Source organism: Patella vulgata, chromosome 8 (assembly GCF_932274485.2).
Source record: "Patella vulgata chromosome 8, xgPatVulg1.2, whole genome shotgun sequence".
Taxonomy (NCBI): Eukaryota; Metazoa; Mollusca; class Gastropoda; family Patellidae; genus Patella; species Patella vulgata.
In genome coordinates, this window is record NC_065886.2 from 33,787,320 (window position 1) to 33,815,305 (window position 27,986).

The following is a 27,986-nucleotide window of genomic DNA, read 5'->3' on the forward strand; positions in this document are numbered from 1 at the left end:
CCTTTAATTAAAAAGTCTACACTGGATCCTAATGTCTCTAACTTAAGTTTTATTTCTAAAATATTGGAGAAATGTATTGCTCAGATAAAGGTCCATCTAGATCAGTGATTGTCAACCAGTGTGCCGCGAGATCTTCCTAAGTGTGCCGCGAAATTTTGAACGGCACACTAAGAAAATGTGAAAAAATATGTGACCGCCATTGAGTATCCACTGATAAGTTCATATCTGTGTTTGTTCTTTATTTAGTTTGAGTCATTCTAAGTGTCTATGACTAGTCTCTGTCTACGGTTGTATGACGTCTGACTTACATGTACCATGTTTTTATTTTGCAAAATTCAGATATTTTTATATATATTTAGCCAGGTGTGCCGCTATTTCTTCATGTGTTTCAAGGTGTGTCGTTGGCAAAATAAGGTTGAGAACGACTGATCTAGATGATAACTATTTGTATGAACCATTTCAAAGTGCTTATAAACAATGTAACAGTACCGAAACAGCTTTAACCTGGGTTTCAAATCATATCTTAATGGAAATTGATAATAGAAAATGTACATTTTTAATTCTATTAGATTTATCTGCTGCTTTCGACACAGTGGATCCCCTTCTATTCTATACGTAGACTTCATTTTAAATTCAGTATTTGTGGCTCTGCATTAAATCTTTAAGAAAGCTATTTTGTGGGTAGAAAACAGTGTATTTTAGTTAATTGTAAATCGTCGTCTGAATCTGATTTCTCCTCTTGGTTTCCTCAAGGTTCTGTTCTTGGTCTGATTTTATTTACCCTTTATATGTCACTATTAGTTGATATTGTCAGAAAATATGGTCTCAGCTTTCATTTGTATGCCGATAATAATCAATTATATATTTCATTGACACCTAATTGTCCATCTTCTTTCAATTTATCAAAATTGCAACTTGAGAACTCTATTAGTGAAATTAGGAAAATGGATGTCAAAGAAATTTCTAAAATGAATGATGATAAAACCGAATATTTGTTATTAGGCTCAAGGCATCAATTAAGTAAATCTGCACATGATAACCCCCCCTGTTGTAATTGGTAATTGTGATATATTTTCATCTTATTCTGCCCGTAATATTGGCGCAATCTTTGATAGTTTTATGCTTATGGGAGCGCAAGTAAATAATATTTGTAAATTGTGCTATTTTAATATCAGAAATATAGGTAAAATACGTAAATTTGTAACTGTAGATTCCACTAAGTCACTTGTTAATTCTCTGGTCACTTCTCTATTAGATAACTTTAATTCACTTTTAGTTGGTTAACTCGTAGAGATAAATTACAAACAGTACAGAATACTGCAGTTAGACTTGTTACTTTAACTAAGAAATGTGCCAAATAACTCCTGTTTTATTTAATTTACACTGGTTACCTGTTAAATATCGAATTGATTTTAAGATTTTATTACTTATTTTCAAATGTTTAGATAATTTAGCTCCTGTAAGGGTGGCCCACCATAGATAAATATCTCGACAATTACACCACAGTATTTATATATACCAAGCCTTAAATCAGTTTCGCACATTTATAGTCACTAAATAAATGGTCATGTTGTACTTAAAGATACATTATGGGAGATAAGATAAAGAGATGGCAGTTCTCGCTATAATAGTTAAAAACTAGATAGTGTAAAGGTAATTTGCTGGAAATTTCAGTCAAATTGATCCACTATGAGCCGAGAAAGAAGCTGGTGAAATTTTTGCATAGTCTCGGTCATCATTACTAAAATCATTAATATAAACAGCATAGTCTCGATTATCCACTTTTATTGATTTAATTATCAATAGCCGTTAGCGGCATATAGGAATCTAATCCAGCCAACATCAAAGGCTAGCCTTGACATCGAGAGTTTATTATGGTCTGGATAAGTTAATTAATGTCTAATTGATAATTTAGATAACATTTCAGGCCTAAAGAAAGACTTGTAATAAGCAGATTTTGCTCTTGCATAATGTATGTTTAATAAGCTATGATCATTTAACCATACATCAATAATAGACTGAAAGATGGTTACAAGTGTCAGCCATAACATCCGGGCACTTTTGAGTAAAAAATAGGTTACGTGCCATTGTTTTGAAATTAGTCTCGCTTAACCAGTCTACCAACCATTCTACGTCTGACAGGCCAGGATAATCCAAACTACTTTTTTACGAAACATAACAGAAAACTGGAACAAGAAATTAAATTTAGAATGTGTGGTATAAATTGTCGTTCTCTCAATTAATCCAGTTCTGCATGTACGTGCTTTAGCCGTTGAAAAATTTGGTCTAATGCACATGTAATGGGTCAGTCTCCATGTAACTAGCGAAAACGCGCAGATGGAGAACAAGCTTTAATTGACTTACAGATAACAGTGAAAACTATTTATAGAAAAAAGAAGAAATGTAAATGCATCTGCCCGTAAATCATCAGGTATAATTTCATTTATTTATAGTTTTTATCAAAAATATCTATTATCTACCCCTTTCTACTCCTTCCCCATCCCACTCATTGAAAGTTGACATAAATGTATTAAAACATTGATTATTATTGTTTTGTTTTTACAATTAATACACTAATTAGCAGGTGAAACCATAACTACAAGATGAGGGGGTTAACCACACAGGCAAGAAATCGAAAACTAGGGGAAGGAAACCATAATGTATTGATAACATTTAGAAATAATATCAAATGATAATATCAAATGGGAGAATACAGAAATACTAGCTAAAAATTTACCAACTTGGAAAAATAGAATTCTATGAGAAGCGCTAGAAATTCAAAAACATAAGCCTAAATTAAATAGGGACTCAGGACATTTTCTCCCAAATCTTTGGGTCGATTTATTTAATTCCTATTAATGTGAAGTTTTCAATTTCTTGCCTGTACGGTTAACCATTTTCATCTCGTAATTATGGTTTCACCTGCTATATTAGTGTTTATTTGTTGCATATATATATATATTGCCATCTGTTATCCCAATAATCTCGTTTAATTATTAGTTTTATCTGCTAATTTCTAAATGTTATCAATACATTATGGTTTCCTTCCCCTAGTTTTCGATTTCTTGCCTGTGTGGTTAACCCCCTCATCTTGTAGTTATGGTTTCACCTGCTAATTAGTGTATTAATTGTTATCTATATATTCCTATCTCTCATATAGTTAATCTCTTATAATTATTAGTTTGATCTGCTAATATTTCTAATTGTTATCAATACATTACAGTCTTTCATCTTGTTAATCCTTTTGTAATTGTTTATCCATATTATTACTTCTCTCACCTTATTTATTCTTAATTAATGATTAATCTGTTACATGGTTTCCAATTTGTTAACTATATATTGCACCACATTTTTGTTATATATCATTGTCTACGATATCACCTTAGGTGGAAGTGGACGTAAAACCCCAGAAACGAACGAACGAACGAAATGTTATATATCATTATTTGCTTGATAACGATATCTGTATATGTATCGAAACGTAGCATGTTAATAAATTCAGAAGTAGTATATCCATATAAGTGTTTTTAATTTATCGATGAATTGTTTGTTTCTGTGCGTTAGATCAAAAGATCTATCATTGAGTCAAGTGGTGTGATTTTGATACCCTGCTTGTACCGGTACAAGAGAAGGAGTAGGGTCACCTGTTTAACCCCTGCGGTTTTCACTGGATCCTCCAGTTTCTCCCACTGTCAGAGACCCCTATGTGCGAGTGAATTATTGAAATAAAGATTTAACAATGTTAGTCCTGAAATGATCTTTTGAAACTTTGCATACCTATTCCTCATTTGCTAAAGATGATCCCTATTTTTGGTGATTGCCCGATCCCCAGGGCAGAGCCACACACATTTTTATACGCCCACATTTTCATGTGGAGGTATTATGCCGTCGCCCCTGTCCGTCCGTCCGTCCACAATTGTTTGTGGACTCTCTACAGGTCACAATTCTTATCCGATTTTGACGAAACTTGAAATATAGGTTTATCCCCAAAAGATCTCGGCTGCTTTCGATATTGGCATGTATCGGATCGAAACTTCATGGATTATGGCCCCTGATTGTACGAAAAATCACGTTTTTAGCTTGTGGACCCTATAGAGGTCACAATTTTTATCCGATTTTTTTGAAACTTGAAATGTAAGTTTATAACCCAAAGATCTCGGTTCCTTTCGATATTCGCGCATATCGGACCGTAACTTCCTGAATTATGGCCCCTGATTGTACGAAAAATCGCGTTTTTAGCTTGTGGACCCTATAGAGGTCATAATTTTTATCCGATTTAAAAAAACGTATTATTATATCACCGTTACACCCTAAGGCAGGTTGAGTTCAAATTTCGTGAAAATCGGCCCAAAATTGACAGACAAAATGGCCGCTGTTCGTTCTGAAATAGCGTAAAAATATGGTATATCAAGGTTGTGGACCCTATAGAGGTCACAATTTTTATCCGATTTTGTTGAAACTTGAAATGTAAGTTTATAACACAAAGATTTCAGTTCCTTTCGATATTCGCGCATATTGAATTGTAATTTCCTGAATTATGGCCCTTGATAGTAGGAAAAATCACTTTCTTGTTAGCTTGTTCTCTATCCATCTCTCGAAAATGTGGGCGTATCCTGCCTGGCAGCCGCTGGTTGCTTTGTGGATCTGTGTGTTGCCTACAAACGGGCCACAATTCTTAATACATGTCTTGGAACTTGGCTTATGTATTCCTTATAGTTTTAGGATGGCAACTGTTGATTTTGGTGCTGAGCCACGCCCAATTTTTGTACCATTTATCGTATACAGGCCCCAATTCTGAATGGATCAGCTTGGAACTTGGCAATGTTTTCCTTATGGCCTAAGGGTGGCAACTGTTGACTTTGGTGCATGTCCCAAGCCGGAATGGTTATCATAAGTTCTGTCATTGAGTCAACTGGTGTGGATTTGATTCCCTGACACACTAACACTATTTATGGAATAACAATTACTGGTTTATTAACATGCAACGTTTCCACGATGATACTCTCGTCTTTATCAAGTTAATGATAACATATATGATGAGTTAGTTGTATTTTACGTCCGCTTCCACCGAGGTGATATCGCAGACAATGACGTGTTATGTGTACAAGGTGCATTAATTTACAATGTGATTAATGAGAAATAATAGGATAATTAGGTTTTCATATATATGTACATAGGACAATAAACAACATATATGTAAAACATCAAGTATTTATATACAGTAAAAAGAAGCCATAAATATAGACATTGTATATAACAAGCACTGATCAAAGTGATGATGACAAAGTCCTACATTGTTACAGTAAACCGAAGCCATGATTAAAAGAACTAGAAGTAAGCATTAATTTTACGTCAGGGGTGGGTTTTGAGGGGTCTTTTTTTGTTGAAATTATGTACACTGTTTTACATATTAGAACTATAATTTCCAATTCCTAAATATGTGACATCTATTGACTCCTGTGTGGGCATAGGTTTTGTTGCCTGACTCCTCTGTGGGCATAGGTTTTGTTGCCTGACAACCTATCTTTTGCTGAATTATGGCCCTTTGTTGACATAAAATCAATGAAAATTTATTGTATAGAATTGTTTTTCTAGTTCTGATCTCAGGTATTTGGTTAAAGGTTGGTTCACTGCTGTATCTGTCTCTCTTATGACATAAAATCAATGAAAATTATATTTTCATGAATTATTTTATGTGAAACTTTGAGGGTTTTTTTTTTTGTTGAAATTATGTACACTGTTTTACATATTAGAACTATAATTTCCATCTTTACATGTAGTAGATTCACAGAAATGTATCTGCAGTATTGGCCTTTTATTAAATTAATGCATTGTGAAATTGTTATTGAATAAAAAAAAAGGCATGACACTTTACAATGTTATTTATGACTATAATTCCAGCATTTTAATTTTTATACACCCACATGGAAATGTGGTCGTATATTGCCATTCGTCGTCCTCAATTTCTTGAGACTACAGACTACATTTATAATCTGATTGTTTTGAAATTGATATATGCTTACATTAGTAAGATGAAGTATGGCCCTTGTTTCACTTTATTGCACCATTTGAAAAGAAGAAGCCTATGGAATTTCAGAAATTTCTATTAATTACATCTGGAGTTATGGCCATTGTTTCACTTTTTCAAACCCTGGAACGCTCTAAAGACGAAAGTTAATCTTCTGATCTGTATGAAATTTGTATGCATTATTTAAATTAACGAAACGAAGAAGCCTATGGAATTTCAGCAATTTCTGTTAATTATGTCTAGAGTTATTGCACTTGTCTCACTTTGTTGAACCTTGTGAATACTCTAACGACAAAAATCATCATATGATCTGTATGAAATTTATATGCATCATTTGAGTTAGTGAAACAAAAAAGTCTATTGAATTTCGTCAATTTCCGTTAATTACATCTACGTGTAAAGTTATGGCCATTGTTTCACTTTGTCGAACTCTGTGAACGATCTAAAGACAAAAGTCATCCTCCAATCTGTTTGAAATTTAGATGCATTATTTAAATTAGTAAACGATAAAAGGCTGTCGAATTTCAACAATTTTTATATGACCACATTGAAATGTGGTTGTATATTGTCGTCACCCCTGTCTGTCAGGCGTCCACAATTGCTTGTGGACACTCTAGAGGATAAAGTTAATATCCGATTAACTTGAAATTTATACACAGTGTTTAAGGTCAATAGACAAAGAAGCCTATTGATTTTCAGCGATTTCCGATAATTACTGTCAGAGTTATGAACCTTGATCACTTCAAAAAATCTTGCGGAAGCTCTAGAGGCCTAAGTTAATATCCGATTGACTTTAAATTTATACACAGTGGTTAAGGTCATAAGACGAAGAAGCCTATTGATTTTCAGCGATTTCTGATAGTTACTGCCAGAGTTATGGCCCTTGATCAATTCAAAAAATCTTGTGGACGCTCTAGAGGCTAAAGTTATCATCCGGTTGACTTTAGATTGATACACAGAGTTTAATACCCCGTTTAGACGCTTATTTTTAAACCAGTTCAATATCACCGGGGGTTTTAAGACACGTATATTGATTTTCAATGAATTTTGATAATTTGAACAGCTAAATCCATGATATTAAATGTACCTTATAAAAGCCAAACAAATTCTAATGATTTTCTGATAATTCCTTAATGAGTTGTTACTCTTAATCAGATTTTAGTGTATTGTAAATGTTTCATTACCGAAAAAAGTAAAAAAATGTGACCACTCTTGTTGACTGCCCGGACATGCTGTGGGCATATGTTACGTTGCCTGGCAACCTATCTTTGTATATTACTTCCAGAGTTAAAGCCCTTGTTTCAGTTTGTAGCACCTTGTTAACATTCAAAGGACAAGATTATAATCTGATCTGTATGAAATTGTCTAGTAAATGCCCCCCATTTGGCCATCCAAATTTGGAATTTCTGGGATTTAATAATTTCATGCTCTTCCTTTTGAAACGTACCATGACAATAAAAGCAGGAATGTGGACGTATATTGAAGCGTAAGTGATGCTCTTGTTGGTATATAGTTATTATTCTAGAGCATACGTCAGAAACTGTTTAAGATACCTTTATAACACTTTTACATTCATCACCCTATTCCGTCCCGATTTCATTTCTGGAGCATATTTCATTACCTTTTCAAGAAATTTTTTTGAAACTTTGTATAAACATCAAACTATTATAGTATTTTATTTTTTGATGTAGAAGCTTAATGTTTAACATACAGCAGCTGATTGAGGTAGGCAGGAGGGTGGATGGCCGAATGGTTAGTGTGTGCGCACTGTATCGTAAGGTCTGTCATTGAGTTAACTGATCGATATACGTGACAAGGAGTATGGTCGCCTGTCCAATCTTGTGGGATTTCTCCAAGTCCTCAGGTTTTCTCCCACTGTTTAAGATTCCTACTGCAAGCAAATTATTGAAATAAAATTGAACCATATGTTAGTCCCGAAATGACCTAGTTTGAGTCGAGCAGAAGTGAAATCCCATTTCTCTCTCTTGAGGTAGGCAAAGGTTGTTGTGCAAACCTTACAGCTAGTAGTGACCATGCCTTGCTGAGCTACTGTGATCAGAGTGTGAATCTTCTGACTAGTCCCATTGATATTCCAAGATGTTGTTTTTCCTTCCAAACAAGGGCACGGGATGGTGATGACTAATCATCTTGTATGAATTATTATTTAGACATTTATTCAAATGACAAGCTTCATTATCCGGAATGGAGGAGAAAAATAGTATTTTAAACGCCAGTTCATTTAATTTTTGTATCTATCAGGATTTTATTTCCTAACCAATTACTTGAGATTGACAAATGTGTCTGTATTTGTGAAACCCAACTCTTGTCTTCAATCTCTCTCTACATTTCATTCCAGCAGATATCAACTGTTTTGTTATCTTGTTTTGGGTAAAAGAAAACAAATTATATGTTTTATTTCTTCACGCATTCGTTCCCGATGTTGGACAAAAAAAGTTCATTATGATTTTCCAGCGTGGTTCCCCATGTCAGTGATGTAGGACGGAAGGTCTGGCAAGGGACAACCTATAATTATTCAGATGGGATGAAAAAATCTGGGCCCTGTATACTTTACATTGGCATGCACGTAAAAGAACCCTTGACATTTGGAATTTGAAATAAGAGTAGGCCATAGCTCTGATGTCCAGGCGAAATTCCTCTCATAGCCCACTGCATGGTATATGCCCATCTTCATTGGCCAAGTAGGACATTAAAGCCAATTTCATTTCATTTCAATTTTAGATCATAAGGTCATATAACAGGGTATAGGGTCGCCTGTCCAACCTTATGGGTTTTCTCCACATCCTCCAGTTTCCTCCCACTGCAAAGAGGCACAACAATTTATTAAAGATACAATATGGGAGATTAGATAAAGAGCTGGCAGTTCTCACTATAATAGTTAAAAACTAGATAATCTAAAGGGAATATGCTGAAAATTTCAGTCAAGTTGATCCCATTCGAACCAAGATTTTAGCGATTGAATTTTCGGCCTAGACTCGATCATCATTTCTAAAGTCAGTACAATAAAAAACATAGTCTCAATTATCCATTTCATGATTAAATCATGAATGGAAGTCGAACAGCAAATCGGAACCTAATCCAATAAACATCTCAGGCTAGCGATGACATCTGAATAAGTTAATTGATGTCTAATTAATAGTTTATATAACATTTCAGGCCTAAAGAAAGACCTAGCAGATTTAGCTCTTGCATAATAATGTTTATCTCTCTCTCTCTCTCTCTCTCTCTCTCTCTCTTTCTCTCTCTCTTTCTGAGAAGATAAAATAAAATATAAAGAAGTAATATTTACATGTATGGTAAAAGTGTAATAGTATAAATCTACTAATGGTTTGTTTAAACCTATTTGAACTGTTAAATTGGATTCAAAAAATAAATACAAGAGATTGTCCATTATCTCTCTCTCAAAGCATGTCCATAAACATGAGATGATGGATATTTGTCAATGAATACGGTAAACCCACACCCTCCCACCCCCCACACCCCTCCCCCCTTCACCTCCCTTATTAAATGAGTTGGACAATATCTGATGTATGATAATACAAGAAATAGCTGTAAATATTATGAATTTGTGGATGGTTATATACACCCCTTTTATTGAATAAGTTGGTCAATATCTTATAGAGGAATACAAGACATGGTCTGTCTGTATACAACTACCAGAAGTAAATCAATATTATATTGGAACTGATTTGTCCTTCAGTATGTCAGGATGTGAGAGAGTTAGAGGGGTTAGCGTCCAGTGTGTTATGCTAACATTAGACTCATGGACAAATTAATACACATTTCTACAAAACAGTTGAGTTTTTATAGGTGACTAAATCACAAGATATCATAGGTTATTTATTTTGTGTTGTTCAGAGAGCTGACAGAGATTCTGTTATGTAACCAACAAGAGACATCAGGGGAAATATTACAGATTTCTACTAAACAGTTGTTCAGTTCGTTTTTTGGGTTCTACCACAATATATATATAACTGGTAAGTTTTATTGTTTTGTGTTTTTGTAACTCATTTGATGGTCTGCAGATCACTGTCTGATCAGAGTGCTTAAAATTCTGTTATGTAACCGATATAGACCAGGAGAAGAATTACTGATGTCTACTCAAGTCATTCAATTCGGTTTTGTGACTAATTGTTTAGTGTGTTTGTGTGCGACTAAATCGTAACAGGTTAGTTATTTTATGATCAGAGAGCTGAGAGAGGTTCTGTTACGTAACAGAGACCAGAGGAAAAATTACAGATGTCTACTATAGTCTTTCAGTTTGGTTTTGTGACTAATGTTTGTGTGTGACTGAATAGTAACCGATCACTGCTTATGTGTTTATCGTAACTAATTGGAGTTTTTAGACCCAACGGGAAAAATTACAGATTTCAACTTAACAGTGTTCAGTTTGTTTTTTGTATATGACTAAATTGGAACATGTCATTGATCTGTTATTGTTGTGAATGATAAGAGAGCCCCGAAAATCCGTTACATAACTGATAGACACCCAGGAAAAAAATTACAGATTTCTACAAAACGGTTGTTTATATGTCAGTTGGTGAAAAAGAAATATATTTGGGAAAGAATTTGCTCTGTGATGAAGATCTAATTTCATTTGTCTCCGTCTGCCAGTCAGTGTGTGTTCATTGTTCAAGGGAGGTCACAGTGTGGTGTTGTACAACCAATAGATTCACAGACAAAAAACAGATTTGTACAAATCAAGTCGTTATTTTGTTGTTTCTGAAAGCAGCTATGAGAAAATGTGTACAACCATTTAACTCTCAGACAAATAATAGATTTCTACAACATCAAGTCGTTTTTTGTTGTTTCTGAAAGTAGCTTACAAGAAAATGAGATATTTTGTGATACGAGCGAGTTACTGCTTGACATATTGATATAGATAACTCATGATGTGTAATTTGTCTGCCAATGGCAGTGTTTGTGTTAATGGCTGTGTTTTGTGACCAATAAGAAGAGAGACAAGATTCCATGGATGTAAAAAAAAACTGTAAACCAAACAGAGAAGAGAGATTTTGTGTTGAAGTAATTCTAACTCAACTAAATGTTGAGGAGTAATTTCAACTCAAGAGAAGAGATTGTGTTGGGAGTAATTCTTACTCAACTTATTGGGAGTGATTCTAACTGAACGGAAGAGATTCTGTTGAGAGTGATTCTAACTCAACGGAAGAGATTGTGTTAGGAGTACTTCTAATTGAACAGAAGAGGAGAGATTGTGTTAGGAGTACTTCTAATTGAACAGAAGAGGAGAGATTGTGTTGGGAGTAATTCTAACTGGACGGAAGAGGAGAGATTGTGTTGGGAGTAATTCTAACTGGACGGAAGAGGAGAGATTGTGTTGGGAGTAATTCTAATTGAACGGAAGATAAGTGATTGTGTTGGGAGTAATTCTAATTGAACGGAAGACGAGAGATTGTATTGAGAGTAATTGATTGAGAAACAGATTGAAATACGTTAAATTGGTCCAATTTTGATGTTTGATTGTTAATATTCATGGTAAGTTTGATTAGTGTATTTAGAAATTACAAATGAATTTCCTGAATTGATGATAAGGGGCACCAGGTGTTCTAAAAAAAAGGGAAGCATACCCGGATATTATATGCACATCACATACCACTATATAGTCATCTCTTCAGACTTAGGAGAGTGGGTATGTAGGGGGTGGATGCATGCTAAACATGTGCTTTAGATCCGAAGGTCTCTTATTGAGCAACTGACATGGTTTTGATCTATGGGTGTATGTGATAAGGAGTAGGGTCACCTGTCTAACATCGTGGGTTTTCTCCGGGTCCTCCGGTTTCCTCAGACTGCTAAAGACTTCTATGCTCGAGCGAATTATTGAAAAAATATTGAACCATATGTTAGTCTCATTTGGAGCTATTGTTAGGAATTTCTTGGTAGAAGATAACATATATAGATAACTATATATAGCGATTGTTTGCACTTGGCTTACAGAATCTGGGGTGGAAGATAACCGGAGCTATTTTTTGAACTTGGATTACAGTAGCTAGGGTGGAAGATAATGGGAGCTATTGTTTGAACTTGGGTTACAGTAGCTAGGGTGGAAGATAGCTGGAGCTATTATCTGAACTTGGATTACAGTAACTGGGGTGGAAGATAACTGGAGCTATTGTTTGAACTTGGATTACAGAAGCTGGAATAGATTGGTTGGACTGTGGCTTCAGAGAAAGTAGAAATGAATGTGCACAAGCACATTGATTTATGAATTTCTTAACGAAATATTGATCATAGTTAAACAGCGTGGGAGACATAAGACGTCAAATAATATTGCTCTTCATCTAAATTTCATTCAAACCTATACTCATCTGTGCACAAATAAACAAGTTTTGATAAACTATGTTAGTACTGGTTGTTCACACCTATTGTAATTATGGTATATTGGTTGTTCTAGTATAATTATCACGTCTTCAGTCGTGAGATACAAACAATACCTATAATACTTACGTGCTTGAATAATTAACGTATTTGGTTTAATTTCATCCAGGAACAGGAAAACTGGTAATAAGGACTTCCGTGGAGATAGTTGATTGTTGTTCTCCGTCAGATATACAGGAATTTGGATAGAGATGTAAAAGGGATTGTCTTCCGGTCAGGGAAACATCTTAGGAGAGCAATTGAATAGTTGGACATTAGGTGGAGGTAATCCTAAATCAAGAGAAATATTGAATCATGTGATCGTGGAATTTGTGAACCAGTCAAAATGATGGTAAGAAAGATAGATTTTTCATATAAATAATAAGATTTTAAAATGAGATAGATTTTACTTTAAATGAGATAGATTATAAATTAAAATGAGATAGATTTTGATATAAAATAATAGATTTTGATATAAAATAATAGATTTTGATATAATAGATTTTGATATAAAATAATAGATTTTGATATAAAATAATAGATTTTGATATAAAATAATAGATTTTGATATAATAGATTTTGATATAAAATAATAGATTTTGATATAAAATAATAGATTTAGATATAAAATAATTGATTTTGATATAAAATAATTTTTAATATGAAATAATAACTTTTTAAAATGAGATAGCACAACCACATACATGTACCAAGGTAAAAAAAAGAGAAAAAGTCACACTACCACACAAACCAAGGTAATAAAGGGCTAATACCTCACACCAAGGTAATAAAAGGCAAATGGCACACTACCACACACATCAAGGTAAAAAAATTGCAAATGACATACTACCACACACACTACCACGGTAATAAAAGGCAAATGACACACTACCATACACACTAAGGTAAAAAAAAGGGAAAACACCACACAACCAGATATACCAATAAAGGGCAAATTCCACACTACCACACACTAAGGTAATAAAGGAAGAATAGCAGACACCAATGTAAAGAGGTGTAAAATTATTGTAGACATAGTTTCATGGTCAACAAGAAATGGGTTTACATCCCCCACACTCCTTTAAACCCCTTTCTTGACATTGGTCTTACCCCTTTCAGGACGGTGATCTTGCCTCCTTTCTTTACCCCATTCTGGATCTTGCTCTTACCTCTTTCAGGTTGTTGATCTTCCTTTCTGAATGTTGGTTACCCCTGTCTGAACCTTGGTCTTACCCCTTTCTGGACCTTGGTCTTATCCTTTTCTAGACCTTAGTCTTATCCCTTTCTGGTCATTGCAGAAGAGTTAAACCCCTTTTCATTTTCTTTCTGGACATTGGTCTGGCAATAAGAAATTTATCTTTGACGTATTTCAAGATGAATTATTGCTACAATATTAATTAATGGTGTGTATATCATATTTTATATACATGTATATTATATATCCTTGTTAAGAGAGCTAATGGTGTCTTATATATCATTGATATAAACGTTAATAGTTTATGATATATATTATATGGAGAGATCAAAGCATTAGGGTAGGACTAGATACATCTGTTATACAACCACACCCTTTTATAGAAAACTAGTGATCACCATGGAAATGTTGCGACACTGTATAATACATGTCTGTATATACCATGGTTAATATACAATATATATTCATTAAAACTGACTGTTATTGGGTGACTCGTTAATATGTAAGTATACAAATATATATATTTTTTTATATACTACTAATGCTATATAATGAATTAATGCTATTGAGGTTTTTTATTGTTTTGTAACTCTTTGGCTTATGTCCAGAAAACCAACTAAAATTGTCATTATTGAAGTCAGAGGGGTGATACAGAGATATAGCTTGGCAGACTCAGAGTCTCTGAAAAATGTTAATGTTCTCACATAGTTTGGGGCCTTTTTTTTATTGTGGGGGCTGTTTTTAGTCTTGAGGGGGGGTTGGATGGCTGAATGGTTAGCGTGCCCGCGCTGTATCATAAAGTCTGTCATTGAGTCGACTGGCGTGGTTCGAATCCCCGGTTGTACGTGGCAAGGAGTAGGGTCGCCTGTCCAACCTCGTGGGTTTTCTCCGGGTCCTCCGGTTTCCTCCCACTGCTAAAGACCCCTACGCGCAAGCGAATTATTGAAATAAAATTAAACCATATGTTAGTCCCGAAATGACCTAGTTTGTGTCGAGGGGACGTTAAACCCCATTTCTCTCTCTCTCTCTTTTAGTCTTGAAGTAAATCCCTTTTGATGGATTGATATGATTTGACAAGTTATCTTCTTACTGTGCAGTCTACAAGATAAAATTTTCCATCGAGGAGGGAAATTAGTATCCTATGTCTACATAATAATACATACTTATGGAAGAACAATTGCTAATTTGTTTTCATGTCTGACTAAACCAAATTCATATTGTTTGGGCTATAAGCATTGTGAGTCAAAATGTGATCCCGGGGGATTTTCCCCAAGGCAATTATTACACTAAACAAACACATATTTGGGCGACATTTCGAAGGGAACTTTCGCAACGTTTTCAAGCAAAAATACTCCTCAAAACATGACCAAAATAAATTATTATTTTCCTTCCATAAATATGTGTTATAATTAACATAGACACTTACACCATTTTGTAATTTTTCTGACATTGAGAATAAGCTTAAAGCTTAGTCCATCAACCGGTATTTGTCGTGTAGCTATCTGTTTGTTGTGTAGAGTCACCTGTTTGTTGTGTAGAGTCAGTATGTTTGTTGTGTAGAGTCATCTGTTTGTCGTGTAGAGTCAATCTGTTTGTTGTGTAGAGTCATCTGTTGTCGTACATATGTTTAAATGTCCAATGAAATCACAATTTATTATTATTATTGTACATATTTACAACTTTCATTACAAAATATGGTACAGAAATTAAATATAATAAATAAATTAAAATACAAATAAGACATACATAGGTGAACATTGAACTCAACTTAAAATCATATCAATTTCATTTATTCATAAACTATCTTTACTATGCATAAATTAAAATGATGTATTACCAAGGAAAATTTAGAATTCGTGAGTTTTTAAATTTTTCTTAAATAATGATGAACGTGTTCTGATATTCCTGTTCTTTAGCCCTGTCGGTGCAGAAAAGTAGGAGGTTTAACAACATTTCATTTCGTTTCGAGAAGGGGGGGTTGTGTGCCCGAATGGTAAACGCGTTCACGTTGGATCATAAGGTCTGTTATTGGGTCAAGTGGCATGGTTTCGATTCACCGCTTGTACGTGACAAGGAGTAGGGTTGCCTGTCCAACCTTGGGGATTTTCTCCGGTTTCCTACTGTTAAAGATTACTACGCACAAGAGAATTATTGACATGATCTAGTTTGTGTTGAATGGATGTTAATCCCCATCTCTCTCTCTCTCTCTCTCTCTCTCTTATTTTATACAAATCAATGTTGAAAACCTGTTGTTTCTGTGAGGTTATGTTGGTTTAAACATGTTAGAAATGGTTGAGTTTAGGGACTTTATTATCAGATTCGATTCTGGTGTTAGTGGAGACAGGTCTTTGTGATTTCCTCACACTGCTAAAGACACCTGTATGCGAGTGAATTATTGAAATAAATCTGAACCATATGTTAGTCCTGAAATGACCTAGTTGGTGTTGGGTAAATGTTAAACTCCATCTCTCTCTCTCTATTTTATTTTAATAAACATAGAATGTCCTTGGGTTTTTTAGATTTTTGATTTGGAAAATATATTTGAAGTCTATTGAGAGAGAATTCCCATGCATGCATTTAAATTGCAAGTGGAATAAATTGTATAGGTCTCTAGATTTTTAATTTGAAATTTATATTTGAAGTCTATTGAGAGAGAGAGAATGTGTGACAAGAAATGAAGTTATAGAGATAAAGTAGAACATACGTTGAGAGCCAGCCACGAGTCATGATCCAATATTTCCTACAGATTGATGCAAGAAAATTGACCTTTTCAAACTCCTGCATCAAAATCAATATCTAATTTGGTAAAATGCAGTGCCTGGCCACAAGAGGTACGAATGAACATGCTCTCAGTCTCCGTGATTGTGTGACTAGTGACGTAACATTGTTGGAATTAATGATGAATAAAATGGATAGCGACAAGGCTTTGAATCATTCACTAGTTTTATTTTCAGCCAATGCATCTTTCTCTCTATTCATGACAATACATGAATACTAAAAAATCAGATGATCGGATTTATATACAAATTTTTATTCAATCAGTACATCCTTGTCTGTTTCGGGGTGGGTGATGGATGGCCGAATGGTTAGTGCATTCTATCATAAGGTCTGTCATTAAGTCAACTGGCGTGGTTTCGATTCCCTAGTTGAATGTGACAAGGAGTAGGGTCGCCTGACTTACCATGTGGGTTTTCTCTGGGTCCTCCGTTTTCCTCCCACTGTTAAAGACCACTGCGCACAAGCGAATTATTGAAATAAAATTGAACTGTGTGTTAGTCCTGAAATGACCTGGTTTGTGTTGAGTGGATGTTAAACCCCATCTCTCTCTCTCTCTCTCTCTCTCTCTCTCTCTACAATAGGCAGATTTAGCTCTTGCATAATGTATGCTTAAAAAATCTATACCATATGTTAATCCTGAAATGAATGTGTTTGTGTCCTGTGGATGTTAAACTCTCTCTCTCTCTCTCTCTCTCTCTTTCTTTCTTATGTCTGGATTCAGTGATGATTAAAAAGGAGGGATGACACAGATGGTCAAATTCTTTCACAAGTTTTATTTTCATTTGATGCATTTCTTGTTCATTCTATCACATTTTTTTAAAGCTAGAAGTTTGAGATATCATCACAAATTTCCTTGATCATTCTGTTAATTTTATGGCCATTCTGTCCAAGCAGAATTTCGAGTTTCTTGAGATTTAAAGTGCGATATCATAACAAATTTTCGCAGTCTAATTAAACCATTGATTAATTCCTGTATCAAACACAATAAATGTGTGGGCTATTTTTTTGTAGATAATATTTTTCTCTCCTTACACCGCAATGAAATCACAAGATTTAATTTTATGTCCACCTTGAAATATGGTTGTATACATGTTCCTGAAGCAACGAACGCGAGTTTTACAACATCTAGATGTTGCTAGACTTGTCTGCAATTCCCTGAACTTATAGCTATGTTATTTCCTTTAACGCAGACACGTGAACAATAGAGGCCAATCAGAGGTTGTGACACAAAGACATTCAAATCAAACATTGTAACCTCCAGAAAAACCTTGACATTGAACGAACCTTGAACTTTGCAACTCGATTATCACAGATAGACATTTTAGCTGAAAAGCGCAAGAATCTGATAGGCTCCCCAGATGGGTCAGTAGTGCTAAAATATGCAGGATATTATGTGAAAGCTCTGATAAGATGTACGAAGTTAAAGCGAGATCAAGCCTTCTATTAACGAAAAAAACATTAGGTGAAGAGGTCTATTGAAGATCAGTGGTTTATGATCATAATTAATTACTGAAATGCCGCTCTTGATCACTTTTTAGATTTTATCATCGGCTCCATATGATGTCTATATATATGCATTATTGGTGAAGAGGTCTATTGAAGATCAGTGATTTATGATCATAATTAATTACTGAATTGCCGCTCTTGATCACTTTTTAGATTTTATCATCGGCTCCATATGATGTCTATATATATGCATTATTGGTGAAGAGGTCTATTGAAGATCAGTGATTTATGATCATAATTAATTACTGAATTGCCGCTCTTGATCACTTTTTAGATTTTATCATCGGCTCCATATGATGTCTATATGCATTATTGAGATAAGTGGGCCACAGAAGCCTGTGAAAATTCAACAATTTTTCTTAATTTCTTCTAAGTGTTATATATAAGGCAAATTTTTCCTGGACGCCAATGTAATTTACCACTTTAAGATGTAATTTATAAGAGTACAAGTTAAGTGATGAAATCATGGATATTGATTGAGATGATTTCATCTTGAGAGAAGATGGTATCTTGGTCTATTTATTTAAATATGTAGGCTTCACGAGATTAGGTGGTCTCTTGCTCTATTTATTTAAATCTTGAAGGCTTCAAGAGATTTGGTTGGAACCATAAGACGTGAACTACTAGTCATGAACAACCAGTTGTCAGATAGAATATACATCACAATACTAATAATAGCCAATGGAATCATGTCTTATTTTACCATTTTCTGTAAGGTACTGGATTGTGGAATAAAATGTCTCAATGTTTATGATTATGATCACATCAAGTTTATTTTACAGGGGATGAAAATTAGACCCAGATGTAATTGGTTTGAATATATTTGTGAAACACATAAATCTGTTACCAGGAAATAGTCATGTGGACATATATTGTTGTCGCCCCTGTCTGTCAGTCTGTCCGTGTGTCTGTTCAAATTTTGTTTGTGGTCACTCTACACAGGTCACTAGAAATATAGGTTTATTTATATCCCTATAAGACCTTGGTTCCTTTCAATATTGGCATGTAAATCGGAAATCCATAGATTAGCGCCCTGATTATACGAAAAATTATGTTTTTACTTTTTGGATTTTCTAGGGATCACAATTTTTTATCTGATTTTGATGAAACCTAAAATATATGTTTGAATATCAAAGATCTCAGTTCCGTTTGATATTGATGGATGTTGTACTGTAACTTCTTGGATTATGGCCCCTATTGTCCAAAAATTGCTTTTTTAGCTTCTGGGGGTTGGATGGCTGAATGGTTAGCGTGTGCGCGCTGTATCATAAAGTCTGTCATTGAGTCGACTGGCGTGGTTTCGAATCCCCGGTTGTACGTGGCAAGGAGAAGGGTCGCCTGTCCAACCTCGTGGGTTTTCTCCGGGGCCTCCGGTTTCCTCCCACTGCTAAAGACCTCTACGCGCAAGCGAATTATGTAAATAAAATTAAACCATATGTTTGTCCCGAAATGACCTAGTTTGTGTCGAGTGGACGTTAAACCCCATTTCTCTCTCTCTCTCTTTTTTAGCTTCTTCTCTGTTAATCTCTTGCAAAATGTGGGCATATTTTGCATGGCAGCCAATTGTAGAAATAACGTGGAGTATTAAAAAACAACTTCCTGTCATCACAAGATTTTTCTTAAAGGTGCATTTTGCGAGATTTAGATGAGCTGAAAATTTCATTCAAATTACTTTATTCTGGGCAAAGTTTGGGGTGTTTGAAGATGTAGCGTTTATTATTTATTAACATTGCAGATGTACTTGACAGCTGAGAATAAGCCTTGGTTATCCATTTTATTGTCAAATTTTTAAATCTCGTGGGTGTTCAAATCCATTTAAATCTTGGCCATCCGATTGTCTAGAGAGTTGAATATAGATTTATGATAATTTAATGTCAGAATTATTGATTCTGGTGTTGGTTGAGAAGGTTCTCAATGAAAAAGGTTCTCAGTATTCTCAAGCCTAGTTCCTTCTTGTCAGTGGTGCCAGAAACCCACAGCACACTGCATGCTAAATTTTAGTAGCCCAGTTGGTGCAGAAAAGTAGGATATTAAACCCAATTTTATTTCCTTTCATTTAATCCATGTACTGTACAATTTGTTGTCCCCCGCCTTTCGAAGAAAGCAGGGGACTATTAAAATGGGTTCGTCCGTCTGTCTGTCCGTCCGTCTGTCTGTCCGTCTGTCTGTCCGTCACACTTTTTGGGACACAATAACTCTCTTCCTAATTGAGCTAGAATGTTCAAACTTGGTGTATGTGTTTATTAGGTCAATGCCTTGATGGAGTTCGAAGATGAGCATTTTCCGCTTAGGGTAAGCAGAGATAAGCAATTTGATTGGTTGATGCTTTGGGACACGATAACTCTCTTCCTAATTGGGCTAGAATGTTCAAACTTTGTGTATGTGTTGATTAGGTCAATGCCTTGATGGAGTTCGAAGATGAGCATTTTCCGCTTAGGGTAAGCAGAGATAAGCAATTTGATTGGTTGATGCTTTGGGACACGATAACTTTTAATTGAGCTAGAATGTTCAAACTTGGTGTATGTGTTTATTAGGTCAATGCCTTGATGGAGTTCGAAGATGAGCATTTTCCGCTTAGGGTAAGCAGAGATAAGCAATTTGATTGGTTGATACTTTGGGGCACGATAACTCTCTTCCTAATTGAGCTAGAATGTTCAAACTTGGTGTATGTGTTGATTAGGTCAATGCCTTGATGGAGTTCGGAGATGAGCATTTTCCGCTTAGGGTAAGCAGAGATAAGCAATTTGATTGGTTGATGCTTTGGGACACGATAACTTTAGTTCTAATTAAGTGAGATTGATGAAACTTGGTGTATAGTTTCATTACAGTAATACCTTGACTAAGTTTGATAATGAGCATTTTCTGCTCAGGGTAAGCAGAGCGATACGCAATTTGATTGGTCGAGACTTTGGAAAACAATAACTCTCCTACTTTGATTGTTAGACTATAAGTAAAGATATACTGTTTGATTGTTCAATACTTTGTAAAAGATAATTTGTGATAAATTTATATGTGTCCTCTAATTATTTTCCTATTTCGGCGGGGGACATCAGCCTCACTGTTGGCTTGTTATGTTTAAATTAGCTTAATACAAAGGGGTCAGGGGAGCAGTGGGATGAGGGCCGGACTACATTCTATCATTGAGTGAAATGGGGTGGAATTGATTCCACACTAGTTCATGACACAGTCGTCTGCCTACCTAACCTAATATGTTTTCTCCATCTTTCACTGTGTGGGGGGGTGGGGGCCAAATGATCTAACATGTTCTTTAGAACATAAGGTCTGTCATTGGATTCAAGTTGCATGTCCCCGATTTCCCAGCTTGTATATGAGACAAGGAGTAGGTTAACCTGTCCAATCTCCTGAGTTTCTTCAGAGTTCTCCATTTGTCCCCCACTGGTAAAGATCCCTTCATGTAAGCAAGTTATTGAAAAATGAAAAATGAAATGGGGTTAAACGTCCTACTGTTCTGCTCCTAACCTGGGCTAATGAAGACGGGCATACGCCATACAGTGTGCTATGAGGGAAATTTTGCCCGGGCAGCGGCGTTACGGCCTACTCTTATATCGAATTCAAACTGCCAAGGGATTTTTTACGTGCACACCAATGTGTACATGGGACCTCGGTTTTTTGTCCCATCTGAACGACTATACGTTGTCTCTTGCCAGACCTTCGGTCCTGCACCACTGACAAGGTGGAACCACAGTGGAAAATCCTGATGAACTTTCTCGGCCAATGCAGGGATCGAACACCCGACCTCCAGGCTAGCGAGCCAGCAGTTTACCCACTTAGCCACGTGATCCCCCGCAAATTATTGAAATAAAGGTATATTGTAGATTAGTCCAGAAATGACCTAGTTTATCTTGAATGTGACACTAAATATCAATGTCTCGCTCTCTCTCATCATAGTTTGTCTTGAATGTGACACACTAAATATCAATGTCTCGCCCTCTCTCATCATAGTTTGTCTTGAATGTGACACACTAAATATCAATGTCTTGCCCTCTCTCATCATAGTTTGTCTTGAATGTGACACACTAAATATCAATGTCTCGCCCTCTCTCATCATAGTTTGTCTTGAATGTGACACACTAAATATCAATGTCTCGCCCTCTCTCATCATTGTTTGTCTTGAATGTGACACACTAAATATCAATGTCTCGCCCTCTCTCATCATAGTTTGTCTTGAATGTGACACACTAAATATCAATGTCTCACTCTCTCTCATCATATGGAGATGTGAAGTAATAAATGTTACTACAGAGAGATCTAACTTCAAAACTTTAATCAATTTGATTAGGCACTGAAATCAATCAATATTTTCAGCTGTACAATTCACCAGTGTTAGATGTTACCAACACAATAAGTACATGATAGAAAATTAACTGAACATAGGAAAAATATTAAAGTATGATTGAGAAGAAAATCATCCAATGAATTAGTAGTATTACCTACTTGTGTTTAGTGTTAATACTGTGTTAGCATGTTAAATTGAGTGCTAAAAACATAAATACAAGAGACTCTGGTATAATTAATTACTTATTGCAAGGACTTGTCTTGCTTGGCCAAGTCTTGTGTTAGTGCTTACTTTTTTTTGGAACATCCTGATGCCACTTCTCTAGTTCTACATTTCTAAACCACTGAGTTCAAATTTTTCAAGTGTTTGCCAAGAAAGTTTCTCTGCATTTGCCGGCATGGTTTCCCATTGTGCGGGGTGAAGGACCTGGCAAAGAACAGTGTTTAGTCATTCGAATGGGACAAAAAACAGAGGTCCCATGTACATATTGGTGTGCACATTAAAGAACCCTTAACATTTAGAATTGGAAATGAAATGGGGTCTTAATGTTCGACTGAGCTAATGAAGATGGGTATATGCCATACAGTGTGCTATGAGGGAAATTTTGCCCGGACAGCGGCGTTACGGCCTACTCTTATATCGAATTCTAACTGCCAAGAGATCTTTTACATGCTCGCCAATGTGTACACAGGATCTCAGTCTTTTGTCCCATCCAAAGGACTAGACAGCTATCCTTGTCAGGCCCTCTATCTTGCACGACCAACAAGGGGAAATCACGACGGAAAATCCTGATGAACTGGAATTCGAAATAACAGTAGACCGTAGTGTCCCTGTCCAGGTAAAATTTCCCTCTTAGCACACTGCATATATTGCATATGTCCATCTTCATTAGCCCAGATGGAGCAGAAGAGTTACAGGACGTTAAATCCCATGTCATTTCATTTCATTTCACAAATTGATTTACCAGTCTAAAACATATTCTTATAAGCGAGACATTTAAAAAAAGCTAGAATCAATTAAGTTATTTTGTATATTCAGGGACGTTTTCTCCGAGGACTAAACAGAAAAAAAATGGTGAATTATTAAAAGTGTAATTAAACTTACGAAGAGAAAAGTGATTTTAATTATACCGTGGCATTCTGGCGCTGACCTTTACATTTAAGTTGGTTCGATGTACTTCGTGATTTCATCAAGTAATGACAGTAGATAAGATGAGAAGAAAAGACGAGGTGAAGCATGCTATGTAGATATTAAAATGTCTTGTAACAAGTTTGTCGATTCATTAAGAAATTTATTTGGCTGTTTCATTCACAGGATTCTGTTTTGATACAATTGATGATTTTGTGTTGAACAACTAGGATTTTACACACACTACATAATTCTATGGGATACAATTACTGATTATTACTGAGCGGTGTTTTTATTATCAAGTTATTTAGGTCTTTATCAAATATACAGGACATAATTCTATGGGATACAATTACTGATTATTACTAGCAGCGTTTTTATTATAGGGTTATTTAGGTCTTTATCAAATATACAGGACACAATTCTATGGGATACAATTACTGATTATTACTGAGCAGCGTTTTTATTATAGGGTTATTTAGGTCTTGATCAAATATACAGGACATAATTCTATGGGATACAATTACTGATTATTACTGAACAGCGTTTTAATTATAGGATTATAATTCAATGGGATACAATTACTGTTTGGTACTAAATCGGCCAAATCAACCTTTGGACTACATGTCCCTCTTGTCTTTATCAAATACATGGGACACAATTCTATGGAATACAATTACTGTTGTTTATTACTAATGTGCCTTTGGTAGGACCCTGTAGTTGTTATCAAATACACAGGACATAATGCTATGGAATGCAACAGTGTTTTGATTAGGATTTTCAAATCTTTATCAAACTGAAGCAATTTATTTGTGATTTTATGTTTGCTGTTCAGTTGATTTTGTACAATTTACAGTTTAATATTTTAAACCGTTGATAGCCATTTAAATTTTTGGGACAATATCTAATTTTCCATGAGTAAATCAACTGTGTTGACCAAGATATACCTCAGGATTTTTCCTTGTAGCTTTGCAAATGTTCGTGGTGTAGGATGATGTGCAACAGCAAACTTTCAACATTTTCATCTAATTTTTGAAGAGTTTTTTTGGAAAGGAGTTGAATCATTCAGGTGACAAATTTATTGTTTTTATCGAGAATTGAAAGGAATAGACATTGACGTTGTTTGATAGAAGAATGGAAATTAAGTTATTGTGCAGTTACAACAAGCCAGTGGTATGTATTGAGGCCAAACCATTTTAAGCTTAGGGATTTGATACGAAATGAAATGAAATGAAATGAGATGGGATTTAACGTCCTACTGTTCTGCTCCGACTGGGTTAATGAAAACGGGCATATTTCATACAGTGTGCAATTTTGCTTTGACAGCAGCGCTAAGGCCTAGTCTCATATCGAATTTCAAATGTCAAGGGACCTCTGACGTGAATGCCAGTGTGTACACGGAACCTCGGTTTTTCGTCCCTTTGAAGACTATACGTTGTGTCTTGCCAGGCCCTCGGTCCTGCACCACTGGCAAGGTGGAACCACAGTGGAAGAAAATCCTGATGAACTTTCTCGGCCAATGCAGGGATCGAACACAGGACCTCCAGGTTAGCGAGCCAGTGTTTTACCCCCTGAGCCACCGTGGCTCCCATCTTGATACGAGGGCTGGCCGAAAAGATCTAAGCCTGTCTGTAAAAGACCTGTACAAATTCAATGGTTTCCATTTATTTTTCTACTTAGTCCCCTTCTAGGTGTACACACATTTGTCATTTATGTTGCAAGGCCTGGATGCTGGTCAGGTAAACATTTTCTTCAGACCCCCCTAAAAAAAGTTATTGACATCTGACATGAAATCATCATTGTTCGGAAAAAGACAACCAGTTAGTTCCTTTTTCATTTCAGGAAACCGGTCTCATCCATGGTTACAAATCTGGCCAAAATATTATCAGGATCTGCTTCAAAACAGTGCAGATTGTCACGAGGCGTCGGGAATCTGACACGTTTCTGATCTGCAGTCAAGAGATTTGGCACCCATATTTTTGCAAAAATTTTTGGCATTCCTAACTCGTTGGCGATAATGTGCTCAACCCTCTCATGATAGATGCCCACTACGCTGGCAATACATGTATGTTGAGTGGTCAGTCCTAGATCAGCCATCACCATGTCATGCACCTGGTTAATGTTTTCTTGACTTCATTACTGTAGAAAAGAAAGGGGCATCATCCCCTAAAGTGGAGACCATGTCGGCATGTATCTGTGTTGGGGTTAGTCCTTTCAATTGCAGGTACTTGATGACTACCCTATAACCAGTTTTTTCCATTTCTGGTGATATAAATAGGTAGGTTCACAAGATGGTCTGGTACAAAGACACTAATAACACTACAGTTACAGTATGATTCATTCAATGGTTGTAATTGTTGGTGGCAAAAGTTTGTTTAAACCCAAACTATTTCAATCAGCCCCGTAAATATATAGCCACTTAAATTATGTGATAGATGTTTTATTTAGAATTTCAAAACTAAAAATTGGAAACTAAAAGTACTTTTGAAATTGGTATGTTCTAATGGTGTAATATTCTATAATAATCACATAATAAAGACTTCCTCAGCATAGAATGAAAACAGGGAGCCACTGTAGCTCAGTAAGACCATGGCTCACTAACCAGGTCTTGGGTTCACTCCCATTGTGTTGGCCGAGAAAGTTCATCAGGGTTTTCCGGTTTGGTTTGGAATTCGGCTGTATCGCTGCTGTCATGGAAAAATTTCCCTCAGAACACACTGAATGGTGTAGCCTATGCCTGTCTTCATTAGCCCAGTCAAAGCAGAACAGCAGGACGGAAAACCATGTCATTTCATGGAAACTGTTATACATGCTAGTTATGTTTTTTTTTTTTTTATGTTCATTCGGCTTTCCGTTCATCTATTGTCACACCTTTTGGAACACAACACTTGTTCCTTGTTCAAACTTGGTGTACAAGTTCATTGGGTGAATGTCTTGACTGATAATGGATGACAAGCATTTTCTGCTTAGACACTGTCATGAAAAGTAATTGAGATTGATGATGCTTTGGAATACGATAACTTTATTTTAGTAAGAGTGATAAAACTTGGTGTATAGTTTCATTACATCAATCCCTTCTTTGAGTTCGATGATGAACATTTTCTTCTCAGGTTAAGCAGTTTGATTAGAAATTTCATTGGTTCATGATGCTTTGGTGTATAGTTTCCATACCTTTTTATTGTTAGCATTATTTCTTTTTAACTTGTGACGTCGAGTGGCAAGCTACCGCCTGCCTTTACGTAACGTCATTTTTACTCAGTCTTAGTTCCATCCAACAACAACAGCAAAGAAGAAGAAACAGCCGTAGCCACAGCCATCCTAGAAGACATCAATGATAATTATTTTATTTAAATCCGCGATAATCTACCTATTCTTTGTTATTTTAAAATATTAAATCTTTACTTATTTTTATAATTATATTAATAATTTTACTTATTTAACAATCTTTAATTTAATTTTTAAAAATCCTTTTTGTACATACAAATAAATTTAACGATCCTCGTTTTTAACAATCCTTAATTTTAACAATCCTTTTCTTTTAAACCAATCATTGTACATTAATAAATTTAAAAATCCTGTGACGTCATCTCTTTTGTTTGTATATAAGGCGTCACAGGATTCACAAAAAATCATTCTTGAAAAAGGGTATTGCACCCGAAACGTTGGATTGATATAAAGATCTTTTAAATCTACAAGTCTGTTGCTGGTTCTGTTTGGCGGGGATTCTTTAATTTTATCTATTTTAGTTTTTCTCTGTTTTATATAAATAAGGACTTATGCCTAAACTATGTAATTAAAATACATTTGAATTCTTTCACACTCTTATAATGTTTTGAACCCTATTTTTTTTTGCTCCTACATATATAGGCCATTTGGTTTTTACTTGACTTTTTACTACATTTCACATAAACGGTTTTCAAAAGGTATTTTCCTTCAATGGGTCTACATTTATATTTCATGTAGCACATAGTCAATCATAACTCACACTAGTATTATTTAATGCTTGGGAAATATTCCCTTATTGTTAGTTTTCATTTTTGAGTAAAGTCTGTATCACTACAGTTCCGGGACTGTACAGTGCACTATGGATGCTTACAGCTAATCCCCAGATCTATTCACTTGATCTGATATGTTTGTTGTTTGTTATTTCTGTATATTGTGTCTTGTCCGTAGATTTGTTTTTTTGTAATTGTTTGTGTGTGGTGCAGTCCCCCTGTATTTGTTTATATGTTTTTTATAGAGAGGGAAAGGTGGGGTTTAATTTCCACTTGACTAAGTCATTTTGGGACTAACATATGGTTCAATTTTACTTCAATAATTTGCTTGGGCATAGGGGTCTTTAGCTATGGGAGGAAACTGAAGGACCATTGACAAACCACCTGGTTGGACAGGCAAACCATACTCCTGGGGAATTGAAGCAATGCCATTTGACGTTTGAGAGGGTTAAGAGTGTTTTTGATAATTGGCTAAGTGGTTTTTACGGGAGGTCTATATTTGCGCCTCTGAGTGAAGATAGCTGATTTAATTTTAATCAGATTGGTGTGAACTTGCCGTAAAGTGTATATAGTAAACACTTGCTATAAGTACATAAAATTTTGTTCGGTCATTTTATGTGCTCTTTAACAAAAGTTTTGTTCCAGTTATTCATAATTTCCAACTAG

General features: G+C 35.4%; 1 protein-coding gene across 1 annotated transcript in view; it reads left to right on the forward strand.

The window, feature by feature from the left end:
• Positions 1-11,104: 11,104 nt before the first annotated feature.
• Positions 11,105-27,986, forward strand: part of LOC126830329 (transient-receptor-potential-like protein) — a 36,107-nt gene continuing 19,225 nt past the window's right edge. The window contains exons 1-2 of the mRNA XM_050560697.2: positions 11,105-11,542; positions 12,552-12,773. The gene's annotated coding sequence lies outside the window, so the exon portion shown is untranslated. The remainder of the gene's footprint in view (positions 11,543-12,551; positions 12,774-27,986) is intronic.